We start from the raw sequence: 13,044 nt of genomic DNA, 5'->3' as shown, positions 1-13,044 counted from the left end.
CCTTGATGTCCTGTACATGCTGTGCAAGTTGTCGGTGCTATCAGGCGGCAACCCTATGAATATAGATTCAAGAAAATGACAATACATTGTGCCTGTAGCAGATGTTGTCTGTTAAAGAACCTCATGCACAGCGGCGTAGTGCCCACGTAAGGCTTGTAAGTCCACCTTACAAGTTGAAATTATTGAAGAAAACGTATTTCATTCCCGTATTTATCGCTTGAACACACCTAGCAATATCAGACTTCAAGTAGAACTTTTAACGAAACAATTGAGGACTTGTTTTGATTCGAGTTGTTTCTCTGTAAGGCTTCTTGAGAGGACTTATGTGCGGGTTAATGGAAGAAATGATTTGGACTCGCCCATGGCGGGTGTGTTTGCTTACGTAGTATCTTCTCAACCAATGACGAGAGCGCTCCGATTCTCACGCACTGTAATGCGCATTACCAGTGGGTGCTAACTGGCGAGATTTCTGTCCCTGCTGCGTCTGTTTGCCACGGTCGGAAGAGAACCAAGAAAATCGACTCCCGTGTTGTTTCAACAATGCTTGACGGGAGGTGTAGGTAACACAACGGGTGTCATTTTAAATGTGTAAACTAACTATTAAGTTCACAAAAAGATGGTTTAATGTTGGATATTACCTTTATTAGAGGCAGTGAAGTTAAAGATAAAAGAGGAATGTCTGGCAATCCTAGATCCGGCAGCGCCCGCAAAGTTAGGCGCGTGCATGCCAGTTGCCCGTAATGTTAAAAGCATACGTGTAATACTTAGCATTATGATTTACAGATTTGTTTTACCTTTTCCTTTGACTAAGTTGCTTGATATGCTTTTCAAAATGTGCGCAAATATCATAACCATGATAATGAGTAATATTCTCGAATGCATTTGATTTGCAAATTGTATCCTACGAATTTCCCACAAATGGCTTTTTAGTGAAAGAAAAAGAATAATAAGAATAAAAATATGACATGGCCTTTCCAGAAAAAGAGTTTGTGTCCTTAATTAAGCTGTATGTAAAATTTTTAAATTGCTACCAGTTGAAAGTTGAGCTACAGGTAATTTATTCTGAAGCCGAATATCGAGTAAAGAGTGTGTTTGAACTTCATGACTACTTACGTACTACCCATTTGAATGAAGCTGTTGAACAAGTGTAGGCTACAAACTAACAGAATTGTTCCTCACTGTTCCTGCCTCAAGCTCGTCGGTGGAAAAGTAGTTTTCTGCACTGAAGAGGATTCATACATTTCAACGCAGCACACAGACTCAGGCAAGGAAATCTGACTTGGGACTGATATCCATTGAAACGGAGCTGTGTTTGAAGTTGAGTATGCCCATGCATGACTTACATTCAAATACATTCTATTTAGTTAAAATATCTTTGGGTTTTCTTTATCCATTATTCAGATCAGGTTTATCTAAGGAAGCCTTACACCTTTCATAGAATCACGCTATGCCACTGCTCATGCACAACCTAATTTTTTGACAAATAATTATGTCAACTCTTCTGCTATGGAGTGGACTCTCCTAATTTTATTCATATATCTTAAGCCATTCTGTGACTGGCAGAAATCAGTATCAGCATTAAAAAAACTCTGATATTTTTGTACGCTTCTGCTCAAAAAGTGGTGGCGATAAGCGGCCCAGAGACCTTGTGCTGCTAAAATGGGCTAAGGCGAAGGAGGCCCTTACATCGTTCAGTTTCGTACCATAGTCATTAAGGAAGTTATTTTTCATAATGTAAAGATAATAGAACATTTCCCTCCATTAAACTTATTATGAAATAAATATTAATGATGACACTGTAATCCAAGAAGTCATTGACCAATCAAGGGATTCCTATTTGTTTTTCGGGTGTCAAACATGTATTTCAACAACACAATATTTTGCAAAATGGTTAACGTAACCAGTAGGCAAACATTGTCTGTAAGGATGCAAGAGTCTTTCATTTGAAGCAAATAGAATCCGTGGTGGAGTAAGGGACCCATGTATTAATGTTTTAGCAAGTAGGCCTACAAAAATGTATTACATATTTTTACACAATTCATCAAAGTGTAGATAATATGTAACCATTATTATTTAATTTATTTAATTTTTCTTGCATAACACAACACAATGGTGCTGTTGGATTCTCGTTAGATTCCTTTGTGCGTAAAAATCTTGTATACTGGAAACTATAGGGAATCATTATGAAGCATGATTTATAAAGGGCTCCCTTAATCAGTTCTGCAGAGAGGCCCAAAGCTGTTGGTACATATTAATTGTCTATTAACATTATCAGCCTGTAAATATCAAGTAGATACAGTCCCTATTAGCCTATTTATGTTAAAATTTATTTTCTTGGCAATCTGGAAAGGTCATTATTGAAATATTGCTTTTTGATGTTCCTCGAAGTTTTTTTGTTTGTTGGAGTTTCAAGATATCATCCCTTTTCTGTTACTTATCTCTTTTGGGGGAGGGGCAAGTGCCTCTGTGTACCCTGCTATATCTGCCAATGGGACACAATATATTAAAAAATTGCCCCCTCTAGGATTGACTTTGCCCCCCTACAAAGAATTCCTGGCTACGGGCCTGCCTCCCGCCCCCCAAAAAAAGAGGACATGAAAAGGTCAACATGCACATAGAAATTATTGCTGGCATGTAAGAAACAGAAATATTTGCATCATTATCATATGACCAATGTAACACGAGTTGTACCCTGAAACGAAAGGCATGTGCGCCACTGTCTCAAGCTTCGGTTTTCAGCGAAATGCAGGGTTACATTGAAATGACTATAGCTTGGAGGCTAATTGCCCTAGAGAGATGAATGATATACCGTTGTGCGCGGAATGAATCACAGATTCAGGCGATGTAAAATGTATGCACATTCGGCGTATATATGGGGGGGAAGGTGGAATCCCCCCCAAAATATTTTTTTTAAAAAAATGGGGTTTCCTCCCCCCATCCCCCCAAAAAAGGACATGAAAAGATCAGCATGCACAGACGACACTATCACACGTCACACGAACGAAGCAAAGATGATAAAGTCTTTGGAACAGTCACACTTAACTCAAAAAATCTTTGGCACTTGGGCACAAAACAAGTCTCACGTACGCTCAATCTTCCAGGAGGAAAAGCTAGAACGGAGTGACAAAAGCGCGCCAGTTCTTGCAGCTACTTCCAAATTCTATTTTTAGACAATGCAGGGTAACCTTTGTAGCTATTTGTGCAGGGACGTCGTTGGGGGGGGGGCACGTGGGGACACTAGCCCTTTGAAACTGTTCTGTATTTGCTGGAAATTTTACTTTGATGACAAATATTGCAAAATAATTTTTCAGCAAATTTTGCTTGCAATTTGAAACACTTCTTCAATTTTCAGTAGCACGAACCCAAGCAAGGCATTTCTTTCTTATTTCCCTTAGTTTAGTTTAGTTTAGTTTATTTGCGTCCAAGGACTACCGGTGTGTACAAATTACAGTACATGGTAATATAGGACATGTCAATACTTACATTACAATACAGGTACATTAATAGATTTTACAAATACAAAATATATAGCCAAAAATTGTAAAAAATTGGGTCTTACTCTGCTATTATATCAAAATCACAAAAAAATATAACATGAGAAGATATACTAATTACCCACTTTCATTTGACATTTAATTTTACAAGAATAATATGTGAGTATACTACATTATGTACATTTGTCTTATGTAAAAGCCGCTTCCATGTATTCAGCTATCGAATAAAAAACATGCTTCAGAAGCATTGATTTTATCTTGTGCTTGAATATCATCAAGTTTGGTTCTTTCCTCACATCTTGTGGTAGTTTATTGTAGAGATCTATGGAAGAATTTAGGGGACCTTTCTTACATAAGTTAAGGCGGCAGTGTTTTATGTGAAGTTTGTCTTTATTTCTTGTGTTTAGGCCATGTATTTCCTCATTTGTGGCAAAGTTGGAAATATTTTGCTTAACATAAATTAAGCATTCATAAATGTATATGCAGGGGAGAGTTAACACATTAAGTTTACGGAAAAGAGTTCTACATGAATAAGTTTTCTTTACTCCAGCTATGATTCTTATAGCTCTTTTTTGAAGCATAAAAAGGACATTGGAGTGGCCCTTGTTACCCCAAACCATAATACCGTATCTTAGTAAAGCATCAAAGTTTGCCATATAAAGGCACTTTACAGTTTGGGTGCTTGAGATGTCTACCATTTCTCGAAGGGCATAGCACACACTACTTAATTTTGATTGTAGCGTGTTTATGTGTTCTGTATAGCTAAGGTGTTCATCCAGAATGATACCCAGAAATTTTGAATTTTTGTTAGGCTCTAGTTGTGTATTCCCAGATATTAGATTGAGGCTTATTTGGTTTCTGGTTTGGATTGTAGAAAATGTAATGTAATTTGTTTTTTTGCTGTTGAGGAGTAGATTATTATTTAAAAACCAGTCATCTAATTTGTTTAATACGTTATTAGCCTTAGATTGTAGAGCATCTTTGGAAGTGTCTGTTACTATAATATTTGTATCATCAGCATATAATATTGCATTTGCCTCAGGTATAACATTTGGTAAATCATTTATGTACATAAGAAACAAAAGAGGGCCAAGAATACTTCCCTGAGGCACCCCACATGTTACACTTTTCATGGTGGAGTGTTGATGTGTTACGTATCCTTTTGCTGTGGTGTGAGCGATTTCTACAATTTGCTTTCTATTGGTAAGATAAGATTGAAACCACTTTTGTGGTAGTCCACGAATACCAAGTTTTTGAAGTTTCCACAGCAATATCTCGTGATTTACAGAATCGAAAGCTTTTGATAGGTCACAAAAGACTCCTACCGTGTGATTACAATTATTCAGAGATTGTGTGACACATTCTACTAAGTCTGCTAACGCTGTTTTCGTGCTTCGTTCGGACCTAAAACCATGCTGCGACAAGCTTAAGATTGAGTGTTTACTACAGAAATTTTCTACTCTCATCATTATTGCATGTTCAATAATTTTTGAGAAGACTGAGAGTTGGGAAATGGGCCTGTAATTTGATAAATCCTTTGGGTCATTTTTCTTCAGTAATGGTTTAACAACAGCTATTTTTAGCCTGTCTGGGAAAATACCCTGTTCAATGGAATTGTTTATTATATGTAGTAATGGTTGACATAGGGAACTATAACATTTCTTAATTAGGAAGTCTGGTATTTCATCAATGCCAGAAGATCGTTTGTTTTTTATACGCCTGAAGATTATCTTTAATTCCTGTTCAGTAATGGGGGAAATGAACAAGGATTTGTCATTCACTGTTATGTGTGTAGAACATTCTTCTGGAGCAGCCATAAACACATTCCTTCTATTTGGAACTGCATTTACAAAATACTCATTGAAAGCATTCGCAATATTAGGGGGATGTTGGACTTCTTTTCCATTAATGCATATCACCATATTATTACCTAAAGATTGGTGTTTTGTTGATGCATTTCTTATAATTTCCCACATTGTTTTACATTTATTGTTTGAATTATTGATTTTACGGTCATTATGATTAATTTTTGATTGGTGGAGTACATTTTTATATATTTGCTTATACCTCTTGTAATATTTCAGAAAAGATGGATTGGGATTCACCTTACTTTCAGAATGAAGCATTTTTAGTTTTCTACTTGAGATTCTGATTCCGTTTGTGACCCATGGTTTACACTAGGTGGATATGTTTCCTTGTTTAGGTGGAAAACATTCATTGTGTAACAAGATAATTTTGTTCAGAAAGAGATTAAATTTTTCGTTTGTGGAAGGTAAGTTATAAATATCTTCCCAATTTTCGATGTTTAGTTTTCCAATAAACATGAGTATAGAACCTTCATCATATTTACGTTTCTGCATTTTTAGTGGCTTTCTATGATATTCAGTAGCTTCTCTTTTACATGTGAGACATAAAAATTGTGCTTCTTGGTCGGAGAAGTGGACTGATATGTTTTCACATTGAAACTCTTTTGAGTGTACACTTATTAACATGTGGTCTATGAGGGAGAGTGTCTCTTTCGTTATGCGCGTGGGTGTAGTTACAATTTGCTTTAGGCCAAAAGTGTTTATTGTGGCTTCAAAGTGCAGTTTCCGTCCTGTATTTTTTAGAAAATCAATGTTTAGGTCCCCGCATACCAAAATTTCATATGTATAACTTTTTAATTCATCTAACAATACTGACAGATTTTTTATGAATATTGTATAGTATGCATCAGGCGTTCTGTAGCAACATACTATTATTAAATTATATTGTGCAAGACGTACAGCACTAACTTCAAAATGTTTTTCTATAGGTCTCACAGTTTTGGGGACAATTTGTTTGGCAATTATATCATTTTTTGTAAATATGCCTGTTCCCCCTCGTTTTGTTAGAGACCTTGATGAGAAACTAGCTAGGTGGAAATTTGGAATTTGAAGGTAAGTAATTTCATCTTTGGACAGCCAGTGCTCAGTAACACACAGTACATGTGGATCTAAACATTCATCGGTTAGGAGCATTTCTAAATCTAACACTTTGCGTTTCTTGCTTGTTGAACACAAACAGATGTATTGGGAGGGGATGCAGTTAATGGTTTTGTGGTCCGCCCCGGTCAGAGAAGTCTGAGACCTATTGAAAATGCACTTTTCCTCCCTGCTGCACACCAGATCCAGCATCCCCCCAAAACCCGCACTTTCTTTTCATCTGGTCCTGCACTGACTCCATGGGTACCGAAAGGACGACACAAACAGGAAGATTTAGCTACGGATGGCTAGAACTTTATGCGTTAATTATTTTATGGTTCAGAAAAGATATCCCCATGCGTTTCAAATTCCAAGAACATAATTCTATTGCTTGTCCCTTTTTCGGTGCGGGAATGAATGACGTAGCGGTTCTTCTCACATGCACTCAACCCTCCTGCTAATGACCTGCCCTGCAAAGAGGGACAGGTCACTTTCTGAAAATTCGGAGAAACATTGAAGCGGTCGGTTCGTCTGTTGATTTGGTGGACAGTTGATATCTGTCAGTTTGAAGTAGGATTTGTTGCCTGAGCGGTGGTAAACTTCTGTAAACACGAGAAGATAGCATCACGAAGTGTCTGTGATCTCGTTTTCCTACATCGCGAGTAAAATGTCGAAAATGTCATCACATCGAGTCCCATAGTTTTGAGAGCAGAATTTGCTTCGGACATACAAAAACAATAGGCGGGCATAGCTGCGGTCGGTATCGAGTTGCGAAAAAGATGAACGCCGCGGTGTGACAAAGAAGGCAAATAGAGGCGGCATCAAATCAAAGCAGAACGATTTGCCACAGTTGTTTATAACACAAGACACATTTTCTTTTGTAGGTAATTGTGATACGATACAACACAAGTAAAAAGATGCCGGTAGCTGATGCTTGCAATGTACCATAATAAAAACACAACAGAGGTTGCCAACAGCTGATTAGCCTGTCCGCCTGTTTGAGCGAACGTGGCAACGCAGAAAACCCCCAGCCACATGGCCAGTGCACATGGCAGCCAACGAAAAGACAGAATTTGGTCACGTTCTGCCGTTCTGATTGCACACTGTTTCTTATCGTGGCCCGACAGGCTACAGTGACTTGAGCAATTTTTATAATGCAGTGCAAATACATGAACGTTCCCAGAATCACATCTGCGCTTGCATCCAACTGATGATGATCCGCTTGCCTACGCGAATGATTCATAATTCTAGCCAAGTAAGAAACCGAAACCCGTCCGTTTATTTAAGATGGAAACTTTATGCTAATAGGATGTTTATTATTTTCAGGGTTAAAAAAAGAACGTAATTTAATTTACAGTTGCCCTCAAATATCAAGTAAATCATTATTTTCTTCATGGTTGAAATTTACAAGTTTATATCGAGACGCTGTTTTGCTTTTATTCTTTATAAACCGTGCAGCGAAGATTTGATTTTAGGTATGTATGCACTTCACACACTCAAGCCCGATACTTCACCATTATGCACATTATTGTAAGTAGGGATGTGTGTAGGCCTATATTATATTTGAATTTGTTATAATTAACCGAAACGAAAAATTAGCCCATCGCTTGCCTATCACGAAAGGTCACGGCACGCCCCTGCTAAACGTAACGTTTCAACCTTCTAGCAAGGTCTTCTTCAGACTCTGTGCCCAGTACAAATGAAACAAGGTACAAAACAGGAAGATATATATACACAAAAATCACTCCCCTCCAGACACAAGATAATTGGAAAGTTGTTTTCTCTCTAGAACATTCCAGCAGGTGGCCTTCCCTTGTCAACCTTACTTTCACCTGGCGGTGATTTGGATAAACATTTCCTTTCATCTGGAAAGTGGTTGGACTCTTTATCTCACGCTCTCTTTCTTATTCCTTCTTCTCTCCTCTTTCGCTCTTGTCTTTTCCACTCTTTCTAACACCTTCTTCCATTGTTTGTTTATCTTCAGTCCCGCATTCCAGTTCATTGTGTCTTCTTCTTTCTTCTCTATTTCCTTGGCCTCGTTGTGACAAGGTACGCGCTTATTTTGATTATAATTGTAATTGACACTCTAGTGACTGTAACTGTATTTGTTGCAGGAATGAATTTACAAAACAGTAGGTCATTACAGTAAAAATTGGCATCTCTGAGAGTCCGATCTGCCACCTCCCAAAATAGTTTTTCTTAATTAAGGGACGTGCCCTCCCGTCCCTACGCTTTCGACGCCAGTATTGCCATGAAGTCAGAAGTACACCCAGCGTAAAGAAATTATTGTAGTTTAGTAAACAAAAAATAGGGGACAGTGCCAGTGGCGTCAACTTAAATGAGCCTGTAGGGCTCGAACCCACACATTAATTTGCCTGTCTCTGCGATTAAGAAAAGTTTTCATAATTAAAGACTGAAAGAATTCTCGCAAGTTTAATTACTAACTGTTTTCAAAATGTTACATATCAGACTTTTCAGTGTCCTATATAATTTACACCATCCACGGTCATCACCATTACCAATCTATGTGAGGTTAAATACGGCTTATAAACACGATGATGATTGATAGGAACTAAAAACTCGCAAAATAAGCTGGCAAATAAGAACAAAATACAAAATAGGTACTAATCATTCTGTACATCACCCTACGATGGCAGGAGTCCCTGCCGGCGTGGACATGGATGTTTGTGAGTGTTCATTCATCATATCACTCATGTCCATCTTCGTAAATTAGCAGAAAGTGGCACAAAACGCGAAAGAAGCACTTGGGACTAAAACAGTCACAAAAGAACACTATACCTGTGAAACATGAATACCACTCACTCAGGCACATAGTAGTTCTGGTCATTTACAATGCATTAAGGAGAACAATGACGCGAGAAAGATCCAATTTTTTGCAGGCTGTAATCAATATTGATTACAAATAATTTCACGGGACGCCAATGTATTCTTTCTTTTACAACTTTTGTGCCTCATCGATGGTTGTTTTAAGTCCACTTTATGCACAACAAGGCTAATCGGGACTGGACCTACAGTTTTTAATGGGGGATCCGAACCACTGTGCCATGTGCCTCCACCGGCTATCGAACCCGGGACCCCTTGATTACAAGGCGATGACGTTACCTCTACGCTCCTCCTCGATGGTGTAGTGGTAACATCGTCGCCTTGTGATCAAGGGGTCCCGGGTTCCATACCCAGTGGAGGCACAGTGGTTTGGATCCCAATTTAAACTGTAGGTCCAGTCCCGATTAGCCTTACTGTGCTGCATAAAGTGGACTTAAAACACCTACTCAATCAATGAATACCACTCAGAAATGTCACGAGACGATTTTTAAACATAAATGCCTACATTATCTGGCCAAGGAACAAGAAAAGGCGTTTTATGGCAAATCGTTAGCCTATTATTGCATAAAATTTAAAACAAATCTCCGGGAACAGGCCACAAATTTCATAAAACCTGGCCAAAAACGAGTGGATGCACGAGGACAACATTTCCAATATCCCCCGTGACAATTAACGTGTTTACTTTGAATGTAATTATAACTATAATTCTGAGAACTTGAAATCATTTCGAAGCTAAGGTGCGTTGCAAAATGATAAGAATGGTACCGCAGATAGCGAAATGGGGAAAACAAAAAGCAAACGGAAAATAAAAACGATGGCCACGGACACAGATAGACGTGTGTATTATACGAAAGCAGTTACTGTTCGCGCAGACGTGTATATGTACGAGCAAGTACGAAAACATGGCACATGAGGTCGGCCGAGTGTTGCAAAATGATAAGAACGGAGCCAGGTAACGTCTTTCCCGTGACACCAGAGGCAGCGAATGAACACGTCTCATCACGCACCAACGGCAGACAGTTAACAGTGATTTGTCCAGGAAAGGTGGCGAGGAAGTCGTGCGGACAAGTGTAGTAGAATGGGCCGTGGAAAAGCGTTGTCAGAACGTGAAAAGGGCCAGATATTGGCTTATAAAGAAGAGAGAGTGGCTGCGAATGTGATCGCACGTCGGCTTGGGCGGAGTGCGTGTGTGGTGAACAATTATCTGCAATTAAGGGAACAATATGGTATAAAGAAAGCGCCGGGAAGACCGCGAAAATTAACGCCACGGCAGGAACGTTCTGTTGTGAGGAAGTTGGCAGCTGGGAACACATCACTTGGACAGTTGTCTCGCGATCCGAATATGCGTGTACATAAATCCACGCTCTGCAGGACTGTCAAACGGTGCAATCGTCTTCTCTATCGCAAAGCCAAGGTACAGCCGCGACTTACTGCACAACAGAAAGATCGGCGAGTCGACTGAGCCAGGATTTACGTGACGTGGAAGGAGGAATGGCGGCGTGTCATCTTCAGCGACGAGAAAAAAAATTCAATTTAGACGGTCCAGATGGCTGGCGGTATTATTGGCACGATCTACGCAAAGAGGAACGGATCTTCTCCAAGCGACAGCAAGGAGGGCAGTCTCTAATGGTGTGGGGTGGCTTCAGATATCATGGCACCACCAACCTAGCATTTCCTACGGTTCGTCTGAATGCACCAGCATACCAAACCATACTGGAGGACAACCTATTGACTTTTGCTGCACACATAGCTGACACCCTATGGGTGTTCCAACAAGACAACGCCACAATACACACGGCTGAATCCACTGTAATGTGGTTTCTGGAGAAGAACGTCTTTGCAATGGCTTGGCCTGCTAATTCTCCAGACGTTAATCCTATGGAGAACCTTTGGGGTATTCTTTGCCGAGCTGTATATACGCCAATGGTACCCAGAATGACAACATCCACGATCTACGCCATGCTATTCTTGCTGCATGGAACGATCTCGATGTTACTCTGTTGCAAACACTCGTGGATAACATGTGTGATAGAGTTTTCCGTATTGTGCACCGACAAGGTTCCTTTATTGGCTAATAAGTGATAGTGTTCGTATCATTTTGCAACGGTCGGAGTGGCCTGTTTTGTCTTTTTTTCTAAACTGTACATATTGCCCTTGTTGTCACATGCCTGTTACTTTTCAGAACGATTTGTGTGCTCTTTCTCTAATAATAGTATAACCATTGATTATATGTTCGTACTCTTATTTTCGTTACTTTGTACACTTTCTCACAGCGTTCTTATCATTTTGCAACGCACCTTATCTGTTTCCATAGCGGAGATATCGCACGCGATTTGACGAGAGTTGGCGTCCGTGCGGCCGTTAAGCGTGTCGCCGTCAAGGCGCCTAAGGCTGAACGGAGGACCCTGTATTAAATTATCGGATAGGGCATAATGCCAGTCATAGGGTATAATAATATATATCATGCATTTACTCACTTAGTACTTTTTCTTTATAATGTTGGGAGTTTCTTCGATTCCTACCCGCCGTTGAATTACATACACATGCTCGCAACCAGAAAAAAAGCAAAGCATAGTGTAAAAATCTAAATTTTTGTATTAACGACCCATGGCAGCTAGATGGGCAGGCCAAATGACGCCAGGTTTAGTGTTCTTTGTGCATAAATGTACTCGTTTAGCTCGTTTTCACAAACATTCCGTTGCGCTTTAATATATTAATTCTTAGGTTCAGGAGAATGTAATTTTCGGAAACTTATGACTGGCTACATTATCTCAAAACTTTGTTAAACCCATTTTTGTTATCGATTTACACGAGGATTCTTACCTATGATTCTTACCTTCATTGAAAATAACGTGTGAATAACAATCCCATCGAGCTCCAATGTAAAGCTTAGGGCAACCAAATGACGAACGAAATTTTCGCCGCCACCGGAAAAGTTTGGCATTGACCAGCTCCAAAAGAAATACAGAGTACCAAACCTAACATATCCACGTATGCATATAATAGCATAAATAAACAAAACAAAAGCAACGGAGAACGGGACGGAGCGTTCATATATGAAACGATTTTGAAGCGAATAATCGAATATGAAGGCTGTGTCCGAAAGCTGCAAGACCATACTTGAAGCGAGCATACTTCGAGAGCATACTCGCAGTGCGGTCTTGAAGCCTGGAAGCGGAAAGCTTTCGAACTGCACTTCGACTGCAGCGCCAACACAAGTGAGGAATGCAACAAAAGTAGATTAAGAAGATTTTATCTTGAATAATAGAACGATTTTGTTGAAATGAAGGATTTTGAAGCGAATAATGGAATATGAATGATTTGATTTTAAAGTGATTATGGTTGAACAGTGGCCGCGGTGGCTCAGTCGGTAACGCGTCTGACTGCCATGCTAAAGGTCCCGGGTTCGATCCCCGGCCGGTTCAAATCCGGGAACTTTTCTAACGTTGGAAGCATGGCGCCCACCCAGCGTCGAATAACATGGGTACCTGGGGGGAAGCCCTGGGGGGGAGGGGTAAAGGCGGTCAAGGGCATGGTGCTGATCACACCAACCCCACTCACGACCGGATCAAGTAAGTGTGGGGCGTTACCCCGCACCCCCTATACGCCTTCATGGCGTGGTGCTAAGCACAGGGGTACACTTTATTCACTCTATTTATGGTTGAACGATTTTATGACGATTTTACATAACCATGAATCCCTTGTATGCTGTATAAAAGACATACTTTTTTATATTGTAAATATCTTATACAGCTTAATATTTT

This window comes from Lepisma saccharinum, chromosome 23 (genome assembly GCF_977018435.1).
Source record: "Lepisma saccharinum chromosome 23, izLepSacc3.1, whole genome shotgun sequence".
Classification (NCBI taxonomy): Eukaryota; Metazoa; Arthropoda; class Insecta; order Zygentoma; family Lepismatidae; genus Lepisma; species Lepisma saccharinum.
This window is presented reverse-complemented; position numbering follows the sequence as displayed.